The following is a 17246-nucleotide window of genomic DNA, read 5'->3' as shown; positions in this document are numbered from 1 at the left end:
AGAATTATATGGATTAAAAATTTTTTATGAGTCGCCAGGATGATAAGTTGTTGTCGCTATAATATTTGTAATCTATTCCAGTTAATGTTTATTTTAGCCAGTGTAATCAAGTCCGAAACAATTGGCTTAAATACATCTAGTGTTCATTCAAAATCTCAAATACCTGGAAAGTAATGTGCTGCAAGGAAAACGTTATTAGGAAAACAGTGAATTTATCAAACTGTTACAACTACCTCTCTATTTTTTTTAATTGACAGAATGATCCATATCTTAATTTTAAGTAATGTTTCACCCTTTTATGAGAAAGTCTCTAATTGAATACATTCCTGTGCTCTCCTTGAGATATATTTTGTTTCAAACTATGTGCATTAATTTTTATGTTCATAATTGTATCATAACCTATACTCCTTCTTATGCCAAAGTAGCCTTCCAAAGCATAACAGGTACACTGTTAAATAAAAATATATTGTTAGAGGAGGTCATTGAGAGGACATGACCACGAGTTGACTGGCTAGCTGGACCTGGGCAATCAGAGGCTCTTCACCCCCTCCCTGTCCTTAGAATGTGGGTTCGGCCGGCCTTCTCTGCTCCCAGAATTTCCTTCAAGGACATAGCCTTGAAATAGGGAAGTAGCATTGAGACATATGGATGGCATATGTGCCTGAACCAGTTAAGGTGCCTCTACAAACGTTTTTAAGATTCTGGTGTGAGGGTAGTAATGTACTCATCTTGCAGCTACTCCAGACAAGCCTCCTATGTAAGTTTCCTTACTTATTCAACCTGCCACCTACTGATCTGGAGTAGCCTTCTCTTTCTTCAGCCTCTCCCTGCCCTCTGGATACAGGGTCAGTTTCAGAGTATGCCTGGGAAGTTCCCTAGGAACTTGCAAAGCAACATTTGGGAAGCTGGCCAGGAGACCAAAGAAATGGGCTTTGGGAATGTGGCATCTGTGGGGGAGAGTCTGAATTGGCCATTGGACTCCTCATGGAAAGGATGGCCCCTACATCAGATATTTGTGGACCACGACATGAGTATGGGAACACCCTGAAAACACCAGCTGGTCTGATGCAATTGTTGGAAGAACTACACACAGCACACTGCAGCAAAGAAGAGAAATGCATGGCTGCCATAGTGGGCTCACCTCTACAATGGGCAGGTCAACACCCACCTATGTCCAACTAGAGGTTGAAGCTTGAGTTAGAAATCTGGAAGAAAAACTGTAGTTAGAGAAGGATGTTTCCTCCATCCATGGGGCAAATACCAAGTTAGCCATTAACTTCTATGTGGGGAGGGGTGGTCCGTATATCACATATGTGTGGATCTCGGAGTAAGTACAAAGATGCCTGAAACACCAGCTGGTCTAATTCACTTGCTGGAAGAAGTGCACTGAGCCAGGGAATGAAAGCACATGGCCATGGGTTGGGCTTTCTTCTACTGTGGGCGGTTCGACTGGCCACCAATGCCCAAATGGAGGCTGAAGCTCATATAAAGAAGCTTAAAAATGAGTTACGTTTAGCAAAGAAAAACAAAAACAAAAACAAAAACACAAAATGTCCACAGGCCTGATGACTCTGGGGCTGGAAGACAAGGTGGGAGAGCAGGATAGTAGGTTAGAGAACTTAGCATGCCATTTTGCCAAGCTAGAAGGGTTCAAACTGCCACGGACTGAGACTTGGGCCCTTGTGACTAAGCTTGATTGAGATGCTAAGATGTGGAATCCTGGGGAGAGTGATGAGAAAGAAGCAGAGGGGCTTATGGTGATTGACAGTGAAGTTGACAGAGCACCCCATGTTACCAGACACCTGATACAAAGGAAAGCAAAAGCACAGCAAAAGCAACCCCCGCTAGCAATACAGCCCCCAGTTCAGGAAACATCCAGAATGAGGGAATATACTCCCTTGAGCTTATTCACACAGCTGCCACGTCCCAGTAAAAGGCCAGGGAAATTTTAACAGTGTGATTGGTGCTGCTATGGGATATGGGAGGTGATAATATTTCTCTGACGGAGCAGGAAGCAGAGAAAATGAGCAACATCACCACACACTCTGCCCTCTGGCAGCACCTGCATGGTGCCTGGTGACTTCAAGGTCCTTATTCCCATATAGATCCGATCATTCTTTCCAGGAGGAAGCCTTGGCCCAATGAAGGGGATCACCTTGGGCAAGTTGGACCCTATAAATTCATAGAGTCAGTGTAGCAAATTCTTGGGGAGCTGGGAGTGAGAAAGACAGTCTAAGCTCCTGCCTTTGAAGGCCCTGATTGAGTCACATTCCCTGCAAGAATGAGAGACAAGATTCTCCAGTCCACCCTCATCACCTCCTATAAGACACTGATATCCACGCTAAGCTTGGTTATGGGACAAAACAACTGTGGGATTGCTGATCTGGGGGAATAGATGTGGGCTGTGGTAAAGGCTATAGAAAAGGGGCAAGCTCAGAAATCCAAAGGACTATCCCAATTGGCTGTGAAGGGTCCAGCAAGAATAACCCAGAAACAAATGTGGCATGATCTCATTCCTGAAGAATATTTCTGAGCAGATAGTCTGAAAACCTAACACTATGTTGGTTGGCCTGTAGAAAGTCTTAATACCTGAAATATAGTCTGATCATCCTCACCTGCCCCTATCATCCCTGAAGTCCCACCTGCTCCAGCAGAAGCCCCAGGGTCATAGTCCTACTCAGGATGGGTGCCTCCCACATCCAAGGTATAGAATGCAGGCCAAGATTGTCTCCAAGTGAGGGCCATTGGAGGTGATCAGAGGCCTCATGGTGAAGTCACTATTTATGGTCCTCAAGAAATAAAAAGTAATAGGACTGGTGGAGACCGGGGCTGAATGTACTCTAATACAGAATAACCTTCAGAAATTTTCTGGCCCCCTCAGAGCCATCAGTGGTAAAGAAGACAAAGTTATGGCTAGCAAGGTCCTTTTGACACTGAAAATTGGGCATACCTCCCTGGTAATGTGCTTTGTTTTGTTTTGTTTTGTTTTTTAATCTCTGCAGTAACAGAGAACATATTGGACATTGATATCCTACAAGATTAAACTCTAAAAACCTCTGTTGGTGAATTCCACATGTGGATTAGAGTAATGAAGCCAGTGCTGAGGGGGAGAACCAACTGGAACCCAGTAACCCTGTCAAATAATATAAAGGGTTTGGGGGACATATCAGGAGACAAGGGGAAGTGTCCAAGAACTGCAACAAGTTGGTCTGGATGATTAAAAAGACCCAGGAAGCTCATGGTGGATGACAGCGGACTACCAGGAACTAAACAAGGTAATTCCACTCCCCCGCATCTATGTGGCCTCGCCTGACATTGCCACCATCTTAGCTATGTTGGTCATGGTCCCAGGAGTGAACCATGTTGTGCTGGACTCAACAAATGTCTTTTCTGTTATGCACTGAGTCACAAGATCAATTTGTCTTCACATGGGAGAGCAACAGTGAGCCTTTCGGGTGCTCCCCCAAGTTTACCTGCATAGCTTCACCATATGTCATGAGATGGCAGCCTGACACCTATCTCTGTTCTCTGTCCCCACATCAGTAAAATGTGGACCCATTACATTGACAATATAATGTTTAACATGTAAAGAATGACTGATGCCACAGGATACCTTTCAGGCTTTCCCGGAACATCTGAAAGGGAGAGGATGGTCAGTGAGCCCACAGAAAATTCAAGGCCCAGACACCACCAGGAAGTTTTGTTTGTCCCAGAAGCTGTGACTGATAAAGTGCAAGCCAGTCCAACCCCTAAGAATGTGAAAAAAGTGCAAACCTTTGTAGGGATTTTCAAACTTGGGAGAATTGTAATGCCCACCTGGTATAGTGCCCACATCCCTATGCCACCTTGCAAAGAAAGGGCACATATAGGACTGAGGATCAGCACAGGAAACCAGCTCAGAGAAGGGAAAAATATTAACCTAATAGATTAAAGCTCTGGACACATCCTAGTCAAGGATGCCATTTGAGTTAGATGTTTCTGTGACTCCAGAAAGTATGGGTTGGGCACAGTGGCAGAAACAACGAAAGGGGAGAGTGCCCCTGGGACTTTGGTCTCAGCTCCGGAAGGGAGCAGAAACCCTAGGCCCTGACAGAGCAACAGTTTCTAGCAGTGTGCACAGTACTTCTTTATGTAGAGCCTCTCATATAGCAGCCAGTGCAGCAGCCAACGGGCTGAGCTCAGAGCAGTCTGGCCGGTGATCACTCATAATGCCTGGCTGTTAACCTTATACACCGAGAGTTAGGCTGTTCTAAAAGGATTAGCCATCAGACTTAGAAAATAGAAAGCTGAGGAGTGGATGATCATTCATTGGGGCAAGATATGTGAAAAGACGTATGGGTCCATCTGCAAGAGACTAAGGTAGTCCTCATTGTTTTTCATGTCCCAGCTCATAAGGCACTGGACATCCCCTGTTTATATTAGGAAGCTGATCCTTAGCTCAAGTATAAGCTCTGTCTACTGACCTTTAACTAGATATAGCAGATTGGATGGATAGAAAGAGTAGCCATCACAGTGCCCACATGAGATGGCATATTGCCAATGATGTTGGATCACCCTTGAAGTACAGTGACTTGGTTAGTGCAGTAAGAGCACGTACTGTGTATTCTAAACAATGCCCGAGGCAACTGCCAAAAGAATCTGGGGCTGTTCATCAGAGTTCCCAGCTGGTGAGGTATTGGCAAAGTGATTATATCGGCCCCTTCCCTCTGAGTGAGGTTTCTGAATATTCCTCGGCCGGTGTGGACACTACATCTGACCTACCCTGAGGTTTCCCCTGCCACTGTGCAAACTACCTGCTACCATTAGGGGATTAAAGAAACTGAGTACTGTATATGGATAACCTTCATAAAATAAATAGTGATTAGGAATCACATTTCAAAGGTCAAGACTAGGTAAAACAGCATGACATAGAGGCAGTTCTATCTCTCGTATAACCCACAAGCAGCAGGGCTGGTAGAAATGAAGAATGGAATATTCAAGAAGGAAATTAAATCGTTAACTGGTAAAGCCACCTTGGCCAGGTGGACAAAAGTACTGTCCTAGGCTTTACTACATTTGAATGATGAACTAGTAGGGCCTGTTTGCCCCCTATGCCAAACTGGGGACCCTTTGAAGCACATAGCATCATAAAGGTATGGCAGATACAGGGAACAGCCACCGTCTCAATCCTCACCATGAATCCACACTGCTATGCTGCTGAGAGCACCAAATCTCATCACACCTGGAAAAGGAATTGTCAACTGGCACTTGCAATGGGATGTCCCGCCTGGTTGGGTGAGTTACTCTCAACCCCCAGAGAGAACTACTCAGTCCCCACTGACATGTTTTTATCCTGCTGCAAGCCAGACCTGTTGAAACACACTATACTTGAAACAAAATATGCACCATCAAAAGAGAGGAGAAGGTGGGGTACTGGTCTGGCATATCCTGTCCCCAGTCCATCTCTTCATGCCTCTCTCCCGCCGGCCAACATTGTTGGTATGAACAACTGGGTCAAATTCCTAAAGCTGCAGCCAGCCACATTATCTCTAAAAATCAGGCCATGAGTGTAATTCTTATAGAAGGGGAAGAGTTTCCCATATAAGATTCAATCAAATGTGTCTTTCTGGCCTTAGACTTTGGCTGTTCCTGTGATGTCCCACCGCCTGATGGAAATACCTTTTCACAGTGGGTCCACTCATATGCCCAAGAAAGAGATCTATTGACCTGCTGGGTATGTGGGCAACTGTTGCTTCTCTACAGCTCTTCAGGATTGCCATGGTGGGCATCGCCTCTCTAGTTAAGGGACCGGAAGGCCCTTAAGCAGTACATTAAAGAATAAACCAGGACTAGTACTCTTAGTTCATCTGATATTACCAATAATGATCTAGAAACATAGCCTGTAGGACATAGTATTAATAATACTGGGCATGAGTGTTGTTTTTCTGCCAGACAAACTATAAAGATGGTCCACCAAACTGCTGGTCAAAAAGGTGCTGGAAATACATCCTTGGAGCCGTGAGTGGCTATACTCATGTTTGGGAATGGCTGATTCCATGTCATGGATATTTGGGCACCTGGGTATTCCTATGTTGGGAACAGAAAAATCCCTCTCAACAGATTCAGCCCAATTGTACCAGAAACATGGGACAGGATACCAGGTACCACTGAAACTGTGCATCATTCTGTCACATTAAGGGAGAGCGACTGATTTGGCACTGACTGGTTACACTGCCTAGGTATTTATTAGGTAGCACTAAATGGAATCCAGTTATTATGCGGCACAAAATGTGGCTTCCACCTGGGCAGCTGGTCCATCACACTCTGGTTTTTTCCTAGGCACAAAGGTGAATTTGCCCCATAGTAAGAACAGCTGCCAAACTTTCTCCTTAGAGACAGGTAGGCACATTCTGTGTTTCACTGGTATGATCATCTGGCCATCATCTTTGTTTCCTCCATTTGTTTAGAGGATGATAGAGCACAGACAGGAATCCTTACCAAATTTACTCATCAAGCCTTGAGTAATAGCCAACAAAGTCTGTCCTTGTTGAACACTGAAATGTTTCCAATGAGAAAAGCTGTCCCCCAAAACGGGATAGGCTCACAAAAAGACACCCATGCCATCATCCTAACAGAATGCTGTGTGTTTATACATGATGAGCCTGTTAATGTATTATCTTTATTAAATCACATAAAGACACAGGTGAATGCCATAACTGATCCCACCCCCAGCCCAGGGAACTAGAATAAATCTGTGGTTCAGATGCCGGATCTTGGTTGAAGACGCTGTCACTACTTTTGGAAATCGTTGTCTTAATCTGTGTTTTCTTTTGCATGTGCCTGTATAACTGCTGTAGCATCTGCCTCCAATGCAGCCAGATAGCTACCTCCACGCTAACGAAACCCCTTGCTGACCACTCAGGGTGCATTTTAGAAAAAGGAGCTGGTGCAATTTTAAGAGCCAGTCACAAGGGAGTGGGAAGGTGGATTGTTGAAGAAGATTAAGGGGAAATGGCAGCCATTTGACCCTGGAGCTGGCCCAGAGCAACTGGGGACCACCCACCCCTGTCCTTATCCTTGGAATGTGAGTTATGCTTGCCTTCCTTGCCCCCAGAAAAGTGCTCCACAGACATGGCCTTGAGAGAGTAATGTGACAGGAAGGCCATATGGACAGTATATGTGGCTGAATCCAGTTAAGACTTCTATATAAACTTTTAAGATTTGGAAGGCAGGTGCAGAGATCCACTCATCTTGCTGCCACCCAAGACAAGTCACATATGTAAGTTGCCTTGGTGGCTAAACCTGCTACCTACCCACATGTAGGAGCCTACCTCTTTCTTCAGTCTCTCCCTGCCCTCTGAATACAGTGCCTGCTTCACATTATACCTGGGAAATTTCCTAGGAGCTTTCAAACCAGCAGTGTGTTTTATGGTATTTTTCAAAAACAAACAAACAAACAAACAAACAAAAGTATGAAAACAAAGACCTCTTACTCTGATGTAGAATTATACCAATACATTACATCAAAACGAAAATAAAATGATCCCTTCTCTTTGTAGTAGAATAGTTGCCAGGATGGGTTTGTTCAGGCTGCCCGATCATGTGCTCATCCCTGATTGATCACAGAGGAACGTGATAGCAGCCATGTTGCTGACACCTTGATTGAAAGTTTACTAGAAGAGTGTCTTCCTGAATGAGGGGTAGAAGTTTTCTAACAAATCGGGGGTAATGGTATATATACATGCATGGATGCGAGAGGGCAACGTGTTGGACAGCCAAATGATAACGGTGGTGTTTAGTCAAGTGACTTAACCTTCTCGGGTCAGAGCCAATAATCCATCTACACAGTTCTCCAAGAATGTAGACTGTCAACCACCGCCACTAATGACTGAAATAGTGGATTACCATAATGGAGAAACACTGCATTACAAATTAGGAAAAGAAACACTTCATGGAGACAAAGCACTGTTACCTCAGATAAGCACAGTAAGTGCATATTCATGTTATGTCTATTCTCTTTAATAATAGGAAAGAACTCGAAAAGAATGCAGAGGTGGAGCCAGATAGGGACGGCAGGAAGGAGCGATACCCAGAGCATGACTGGAATGGAATTAATTGTTTCAGGGAAGCTAAGATTAAGAACTCCACGACTCTATGAATGTAAATGAGTATATAGGTACATATTTTATGATAGAATAACAGCTCAATTTTAACTGTAGAAAGAATAATTTAAATAGGACAGTAAAAGCGTTACATTTCCTCAGCTATTTAAAGTGCTTTCTGAGTCACCAGGCAGCACTGCACTTTGTATTTCCTGGAGGACAGAGCATATACTTGATGAAGGATCTTTCATTCACAGAGTAGTTGGCAAAGTTAATATTCTGGCTTTTAGGGAAAAAAAAAAAGAAGAGTCCAAAGATAGTCTATCAACTAGGATAAGTAGATAGGGCCACCTACTCAATAACTCATTTGCCCCTCCTAATTATACGCATGTATGTGTGTGTGTGTGTGTGTGTGTGTGTGTACGTGAGTGTATGTATATATGTACAAACATATAGTTGAGGCCAAAATATCTTCTTCCAATATCAAAAGCATATTGTGCACTAAATAATACATTTCCATGGCTTTTAGTTTTTAAGACTGCTTTTCTTTTGTTATATTTGACTTTACATCTCATAGTCACAACATTGCCATGACTAGCAAATGGTCCTTTTTTATTGCTATAATCATTGAGGCTATACCATATGCTTTCTAACGGATGAACATGAAAAAAGTAAAACTAATCATTTAAATTAGTTTCAGGGATACTGTTCTTGGCATAGAATAGACTTCATGAATCTTTTGCAGCTATTTCAACTCATAATGTACCAGCTTCTATAGACTTAACTCTCAACCTACCCTATATTTTCTTGACCTTGAACACTTATTAACATTTTATGATTCTGGAATAGTACTTACTCTATAATGACCATACTCTTTTATGATCTATTATAATAATAGATTATACAATTATTTTACAGGATAATATATTAAAACCCTCTGAATTTTTAAAATGCTGTGGAGCAAAATGTGAATAGGTCTAACAAGGTAAAAGAAATGACCCAGTTACATTGGCTTAAACACTGGCTTAGCTCAACAAAAGGGATACCTGACTCAGCAAAATCCATCACCAAAATGACTCTCCTCTCCAGTCCTCCTGGATAGGCTATCCTCTATCTTCAGGCTGATAAGAGAAACTTGTATCTCTATTTCTGTGAAGAAACCATTCCCTCTTATCTCTAACCTAATAATTAACACACCGCCATAACACAAACATTGAATCTGTTTTGTTTTAAATATTTCATTGCAAAACAAATACCAAAGCCTCCGAACTGTACTTAGCCATTTTATATTACATGCGGCCATGAATATTGAACTTCAGTAATCCCTATGAAATAAGCATAAATCTTAGAAATCAGATAAAAATCTTTTTGGGCTTCGTGATTCGGTTTCAAGAGAGTGAAATTAAGTAGGTTTGAAGCCCTCTCTGGAGAAAAAGGAGCAATAAAGCTGTTAATCATGTTTGTGGCAAGCAGAAATGCAAAACCTCTAGAATTATCGGAAGACTTACATCTAGATGAGCATAAAGATGAAATAGATAGAGGTGCATAAAATATTCCGGGGACTTTTTACTATTATGTTCATTAGAGTTCCAGCTTAATGCATGCTTTATTGCCCAGAAATTCATTTCATTTGCATTTTAACTGGGTTTTAGTCAAGTTAATCCTTTTTCTTCCCTTGCTAAGAAACTATTCAGCAACTACAGCAAAATACTGAAAGAAGAGAAAGAAATTGAAACAGCCTACTTACACCAAAACTTAAATTTGTCATAGTTTACTGAAGAAAAGAGGTGTTAGGCCAAGTTCACTAGATCGCATTATTTTAACACCAAAGGGTATCTTGGGTATTGTAGAGTTAGCTCTATTAGATGAGAAGCAATTATATTCATTTATGCTAAAGATTTAATATCAAGGGAAATTTGGTAAAAATCAACATCTCATTTTTACAGGAGTGAAAACGATAAAACAATCACATGTTTAGAAGCATGCAATTAATTCTCACCACAAACTCCAATATGTAATACCATGCATCATTTAAACAGCCTTGTAAATAAAGGCCAGTTTAACTTGTATTTTCAAAGGGTAAGCATTCAGCTCAGTAACAAGTTGTCCTAATAGAAAGAGAAAGCACTTTTTTTAACACACACACACACACACACACACACACAAATAAATTTGTTTCCTAAATTCTAATGATTGTAAGGGCCACATGGAAATAAGACAGTTTTATCCATACGACAGTATATTGAAAAACAAAATGATGAAAACCTTAGTAAAATAGACCCTTCCAGGCAACAGACACTTGGCCAATCCCAAAGAAAAAGAAGGGTAAGAATAAGGAAAGCCAATAACATGGGGACAAAATCTTCAGACAAAAGGAAACTTTTTTCATTATTTCTTTTGAAATAATACGATAAGATAGAATACAGTATTTTGAGCAAAGCCATCTCATATATATTGAGAATCATCTCTAAATTTTCTTTTAATAACATTTTCTTTTAAGGCTTTGCTATTTCTCAAGGAAACCTCAAAATGTGTTTTCTCCCTCACTAAAATTTGAGAGCTAAAGTGCCTTGCTTGCTCTGGCTTACATATCTTGCTTACCTGCCACCATCATTTCAAGTTTGGGATGCCTTTTTGTGATGCTTGTTGACAGAAGATAGTCTGTTTGGAAGGGTTGCTGCTGTTAATTACTATTTTTGAAAGGGGTTTTTTTGGCCTGTCAATCATTTCAACTACTCAATAAATGTAGCTTGGTGGAAAACATTACATTTGTTTCAGGCTTCTCATTGCCTTAAGAAAATGGAACAAAATGATTTTGAATGATTAACTGATGCTAAACAGAAAGTCATGTTTTTCACCCTCTTTACCCCTCCTGATTTATGCTAGTCATAAAAATAAAGAAGTTAAAAGAAAACGAAGCCAATCCCCAGAAGAGTTAAAATGATCTTCATGACCCAGTGGAATTCTAGCACATTCCTGATCATCAGGTAACACGGAGTCCTTATTCTAGCCCTAGGTCTATTCCTACTGAGAAGCTGGTGGAAATATCTATTTTTACCTAAATGAAAGTATCTCCAACTTAATATGTGGAAAGACAAACTTCAAAGATTAATAATAGGATTTATTTAAAAATGTATTTATCTTTGCTAAAGTTTTTATGATACAGGAGTGAGTTCCACATAAATGTACGTAATCATCTTAGTAAGTAAAGCTAATTGTCAAAAAATTCTGAGCTTATAACTACATTACTCTAACTTCAAGTTTGTTACACTTAAAATTTTATTTATCTATTTATCTATCTAATCTATCATCTACTTGTCTATTTATAGGATTAACAATTTATATGAGTTTTTCATCTACCTTTTATTCTCAAATTTTGTTTTATTCTTTATCCCATTTTCTCACAACTTTCTACAAAATGAAAACATGCTGACTAATATCATCCTTATATATCTTTTCAACATAGGACATTCAGGTGAATTTATAAGATAATAGTACTTTTGATGAGATAAGAGACAGAGAGACAAAGAGAGAGACAGAGACAGAGAAGAACAAGTAAGTCAGAAATTAAAAAAAAAAAAAGAATGAAACAGATTATGCCAGCATTTGAACATGTAGATATAACAGACACATATCTACTTAAAAAACGCCTTCAGAAACACATTAAAAAAAAGAAATAAAACACCTGAATATGATAAGCCTATGACAATTAAAGAAATTGTAGTAGTAATGAAACACACACATACAGCTTAGATGACCTCATCACTGAGTTTTATCAATCACTTAAGGTAAAAGTAATTCCAATATTTGACAAGTCCTTCTGGATAGCTGAAAAAGAGAAATCATGCTTCTGTCACTTTACAAAGCTAGCAAAAGCGTTTACGCCAGAAACTAAAAAGACAGTTTGAAATAAGATAATTACAGTATAATAACACTCATGAACAAATATGAAAATAAGCTCTAAAACTCCTGGCAACCAAATCCAACAATATATTCTAAATGCAGTACATTTTGGCGCAGGCCTATTAAATATCCGTCACAACTGGTTTAATAACACCAATCTACTGTTAGAACTGGTGCAAGATGGGGATGAACTTTTTTTTTTTCAGCTTTGGAGAAGTTTTTTTTTTTCTTTTTTTTTTTAATATTTGCTCATTGATATTTGTGATAAATATTCTGATTCTTTTTTTTTTTTTTTCTGAAATTTATTGACAAATTGGTTTCCATACAACACCCAGTGCTCATCCCAAAAGGTGCCCTCCTCAATACCCATCACCCACCCTCTCCTCCCTCCCACCCCCCATCAACCCTCATGGGGGAGGGGAAGGAAAAAAAAAAAAAAGAGGTTAGAATGGGAGAGAGCCAAAGCATAAGAGACTATTCTGATTCTTAAAATATTTGTATTGAAATAACCCAGCATACTGAAATATCATAAAAACAATTGCAGCTGAGGCTGAGACCATGCCCCAGGTCAAGAGTGGGGAGCTGCAGACGGTGGCTGGGACAAATGGACACGACCTTCACTGCACGAGGACAGAGATTTCCGAGATGAACGAAAATATCCGTCAACTCCAGGCTCACGTGGAGGGCCTCAAGGACCAGAGGGCTTCCCCGGAGGCAGTCATCACCGATGCGGAGCACCATAGGTTCAAGGATGCCGATGCCAAGCTGGCCAAATTGGAGTCCGCCCTGCCTTGAGCCAAGCAGGACCTGGCCGGGCAGCCGTGCCAGTGCCAGGAGCTCATGAACATCAAGCTGGCCCTGGACATCAAGATCGTCACCTGTTGCGAGCTGCTGGCCGGCGAGGAGACCCTGCTGGAGTCTGGAAGAACATGAGGGTTCATACTATGACCAGACTAGCGGCTACTGAGGTGGGCTGGGCTCAGCCTACCGGGGCCTCATGAGCCCTGGACTCACCTGTAGACTGAGCTCCTTCCAGTCCGGCCCTGGCAGGGTCTCCAGTTCCTTCAGCTGTGTCAGCTCCTTCCAGGCTGTGGCTGTGAAGAAGATAGAGACCCACGATGGGAAGCCGGTATCCGAGTCATCTGATATTCTGTCCAGGTGAATAGTCACTGTGGTCCCTCCCATCCTCCCTGTTCCTGGGCGTGCCATAGAGCTTTGGGGGGAAGGAGGTATGCAGGGGTGTGTTGGGAAAAGGAGGTCCACCTGGGGCTCAGCCTCAGCCCTCAGCCTCCACTTGTGGGGAGTCGATTGCCCTGGGTACCCCTCTTGCCAATGCCCCCAACTAAAAGCCAATTCAAATGTCTTTTCCCAATTAAAGTCTAAGATGCTTCTGCCAACATCAACCTCCAATTTTTCCCTCCAAGGTTACCTTCCAAATGGAAGCTAGGGCATGACTCAATGTGTCATAGTATGCTTTTTATAGCAAAATTTGATTATGTATCAATTTGAAAAGCAAAATTTCCTTAGATGTAGAGATATTTCTAAATCAATATTTAATGATTTTTGAAAAGTAAAGTTCTTAATCGGTTTTTTAAATCATAACAATACTCTTAAACCTAAAATGTTTCATGGCATAATTAAGTAGAAAAAGAAAACTTATGTGTTTGGATTAATTACATAAATTTAACTCTAATATTATAGTCATGAAAAAGATAAGAGCAATACAAACTATAAAACTGTATATAATAGATTATTTTCCCCCCTGAAGAAACTTATGCAATGTAACCTTGCAGATTCTTTAAATGAAAACTATGAAAGTATTGAGTTTAAGAAGAATGAAAGTTATATGTTTTTGATGATATTAAAAATGTTAAATCTCTTTCTATTTTAGGTTCAGAGAGAACTATTAGGATAGTTTCTGATCAGAAAGAATGACTGACCCGCGATGCTGATCAGGAAAGCAGAAATTTAGCTAGGAATGGAATGTAGATTTCTCAATGCAGTCCATAGTTAATTCTTGAAACTGAGAATTTCAGAATTGCTGATTTTTAGCAGGCTTTGTTTTTGTGGTAGAGGTGAGGAGAGGAAACTGTACTACAGAGAGAAATAACAGTTGCCTCGGACTGGTTTTAAATCTGGTTCATCACTGCCTCTTTATTATATACCTAATTCTGTCCCATCTCTGTATAATATATGGGTGGGAAATACTGTGTAAAAATATGGGTTTTTTAGAATTAAAGAGAAGATGCCTTGACATCTAGATAGTATTTAGTATTACTGTATGTAATCTTATGATTTCTTACATAAATAACTTAATTTCTCTAAACTGTGTGGTTTAGAATTTAATATATATCTCAATCAGGGAATACTTGAGTCCTTGGAAGAATTTCCCGGAGAATGTATTATAATACAAAATAAAATGTAAAATCATGATAGACAGAATAACAATATAGAATTGATATCACATTACCAACAGGACCTCACTTAGAAAACCATCTCAGATTTCTGTTTAGTAGTATCACCTATATTGCTAGCCCTCAGTTTTCTGTGCACCTGTGCGACCCACGTTTCTTGGCCCCTAGTAGTTAGTGAGGCACCTGCCCAGTACTTACCAATGGGCTGTAAGCAAAAGTAACCTGTGTCATTTTTAGGATGATTCACCTAAGAAAAAGTGTGAGCTAAGTTCTCTCTTAGGCTCCTGTGGTGTCCAAGAGTCCGTATTTCGAGGAGGGGCAATATGACAGAAGCATCTGAATTACGGGAGAAAAGTTACCGTAAGTTACCAAACTCAGACTATGCTTGCCAAAAGTAAAAACTACACCTCTGCTGAATTAAGCCACTGATACTTGTTTTTGCAATATTACCTGGTCTAGCTTGACTAACATATTATTCATTTCAGTCTTCCAATTTGTTTTGCACACTCCTGGGTCCTCAAATATTTTAAGAATTAATATATCAAAGTAAGCATTAATTGTGTTACTAAGAGTATACTGTGCAAAGCATAGCCATCACAAAGTGCACTCCTTATAAAGGACCATGTTTATGATGGAACACCCAGAACAAATTATTGTCATGACACCACATCGTTTTCAGGTCTGTGGCCATTCCAGTGTTTACTGTGCTATAATGTATTTAACAACCTTGAATTAAATGTCCTTCTCTACTCTTATATTTATTAGGATAGTTTCTGATCATTAATTATAAAAGTTTTCCATAATAGCAGCAGACTAACACGATGATTGTAACAATCCATACTACAAAAATACCATGGAATGTTCAATACATAAACTATATAAAGGATCTGCCTGTTACAGGTTTTGTATCTATCAATCTCCTCTCCATGGTATTTGTTCCGTCTTGAAATATTGTCATCCATTACTTGTCACACACCTGCCTTCATGGGTAAGAGTGTTTTTATTCCTAGGACTCATCCCTCAGTCTCGAAAATACAGGGTCCCTGATTTTTAGTCATTAGTGTAAAAACACACAACTCTGGCCTGACAGTACTAAGTAAGCCTCTGGCGATGCTATTTTCTCTCTGAAAAATCATTAAGTTTGGCTCAGAATTTTAAAAGTGACTAAATTGTGCAACCATTTGGTGGTGAGACCATTTCCAAATTTCCTGTGTAATAGATACAGAGATTCTACAGAAGCAGGACTGCCATGAACAAATGTGCATATTTTATAGAAAAGCTAAGAAGAACTTGGGCTAGATCATTACCATTGCAGTTTTATTTTTTGAAGAAAGAGACTGATTCTTTTGTCCTCAAAAGTGGAAAAGAAACAAAAACAAAAACAATGACAAATGATCAGGGTGGGTCCTGTAACTTGATAAATTCCATGGCCCCTTAACTAGAGTTTTGAGATGAAATATCAGGCTTCCCTAAACTTGTGAATATTATTTGCCTATCTTACATGAAAACACTGTCTCTTGTTTGAAAGTAGTAATATATATGATTAGAATGCATTCCATATTTGTTCATTCTCCCCATAGGGAAAAAAAAAACAAGTTGGTGACAGTGTCATAATTCTTTGGGCTTGTGGTAACCTCAGTGGTATGGCTCAATGGGAAGGCAATGAAAATAGGACAGGGCTGGGGCTAACAGCACTAATCTACTTTGGGGGCAAATCTTTAAGGGTTCAATGAATACAAGACAACTCATTTCTGGATAAGAAAAGTATTCTAAATAGGAAACTCTTGGGATTATGCTTTGAACAAACCATCTAATGTCTGGTGGGGAGTATGGGAAACAATCTAATTTGGAGTGAATAGCCTGATGGGGTGCTTGGGTGGCTCAGTTGGTTAAGCAACTTTGGCTCAGGTCATGATCTCACAGTACACGAGTTCGAGCCCTGTGTTGGGCTCTCTGCTGACAGCTCAGAGCCTAGAGCCTGCTTCGGTTTCTGTGTCTCCTCTCTCTCTGCCCCTTCTCTGCTTGTATTCTGTCTGTCTCTCTCTCAAAAATAAACAAAACATTAAAAAAAATAAAGTAAATGGCTTGGTAAGGGTGGACAGGACACCAGGAAAGATTGGATTAAAGAGATGACTTCAATTTCCACATAAGCCGAATGAATTAGAAAATCAAGCAAAACTTTGGTAAGAAAACAGATACAGAGTGCTAATATAACATTGGATATACTGATACATTTTTGAAATCATAAATTTAAATCAAAGCATAATAGTATTATTATGCTTTGTATCAAAGCATTATATCAAATAGTATCAAAGTATTATAATAAAATTATAAGCATAATCCTTTCAGTATTCCTCAGGATTGATTCAAGATTAATCCTATTGCTGGACAAGTGAGTCTTGAGTTGTAGTGAAAAGATCTTCGTATGTAAAACAATCAATCAATAAATCACGACTTTTAAAATCTAGGTCATAGAAATTGATGGGTGAATTGGAAGTAGTATTTAAGTAAAACAAGTTCTAGAATGTGAAATAGCATGAAATTTCTAACTAAAACAGAAAATCAGAAGCTTGTTGATTTGTTTGTTTTTCAACAGCAAAATGGAATTCAGGTAAATGTTCTCAACTTCTAAGCTATGCCAGAAAATTAATGAGAGTTACCCACAAAGCTAGGCTTGTTTCATGACTCAATTTCCTTTGTATTCATTATTTAATTATTACCTATATTTTTATATCACACTTTTAGTTAAGTCATGCCAATATATTCAAAAATATATTTAAGGTGACTTTGAAAAGCATATCAAGATAAAATAAAATTACCTACCATAAATCTAGATGCAGAGGAAGAT

The 17246-nt window shown here is 39.9% G+C and overlaps 1 pseudogene; it reads left to right on the top strand.

Annotated features, from left to right (window-relative positions):
- The first annotated feature begins 5090 nt into the window (after positions 1-5090).
- Positions 5091-13146, top strand: LOC122480159 (annotated as a pseudogene).
- Positions 13147-17246: the final 4100 nt, after the last annotated feature.

The sequence above is a fragment of the Prionailurus bengalensis genome, chromosome A1 (assembly GCF_016509475.1).
Source record: "Prionailurus bengalensis isolate Pbe53 chromosome A1, Fcat_Pben_1.1_paternal_pri, whole genome shotgun sequence".
In the NCBI taxonomy this organism is placed as follows: domain Eukaryota; kingdom Metazoa; phylum Chordata; class Mammalia; order Carnivora; family Felidae; genus Prionailurus; species Prionailurus bengalensis.
Note: the sequence above shows the minus strand (reverse complement) of the source record. Positions and strands in the feature narration are given on the sequence as shown.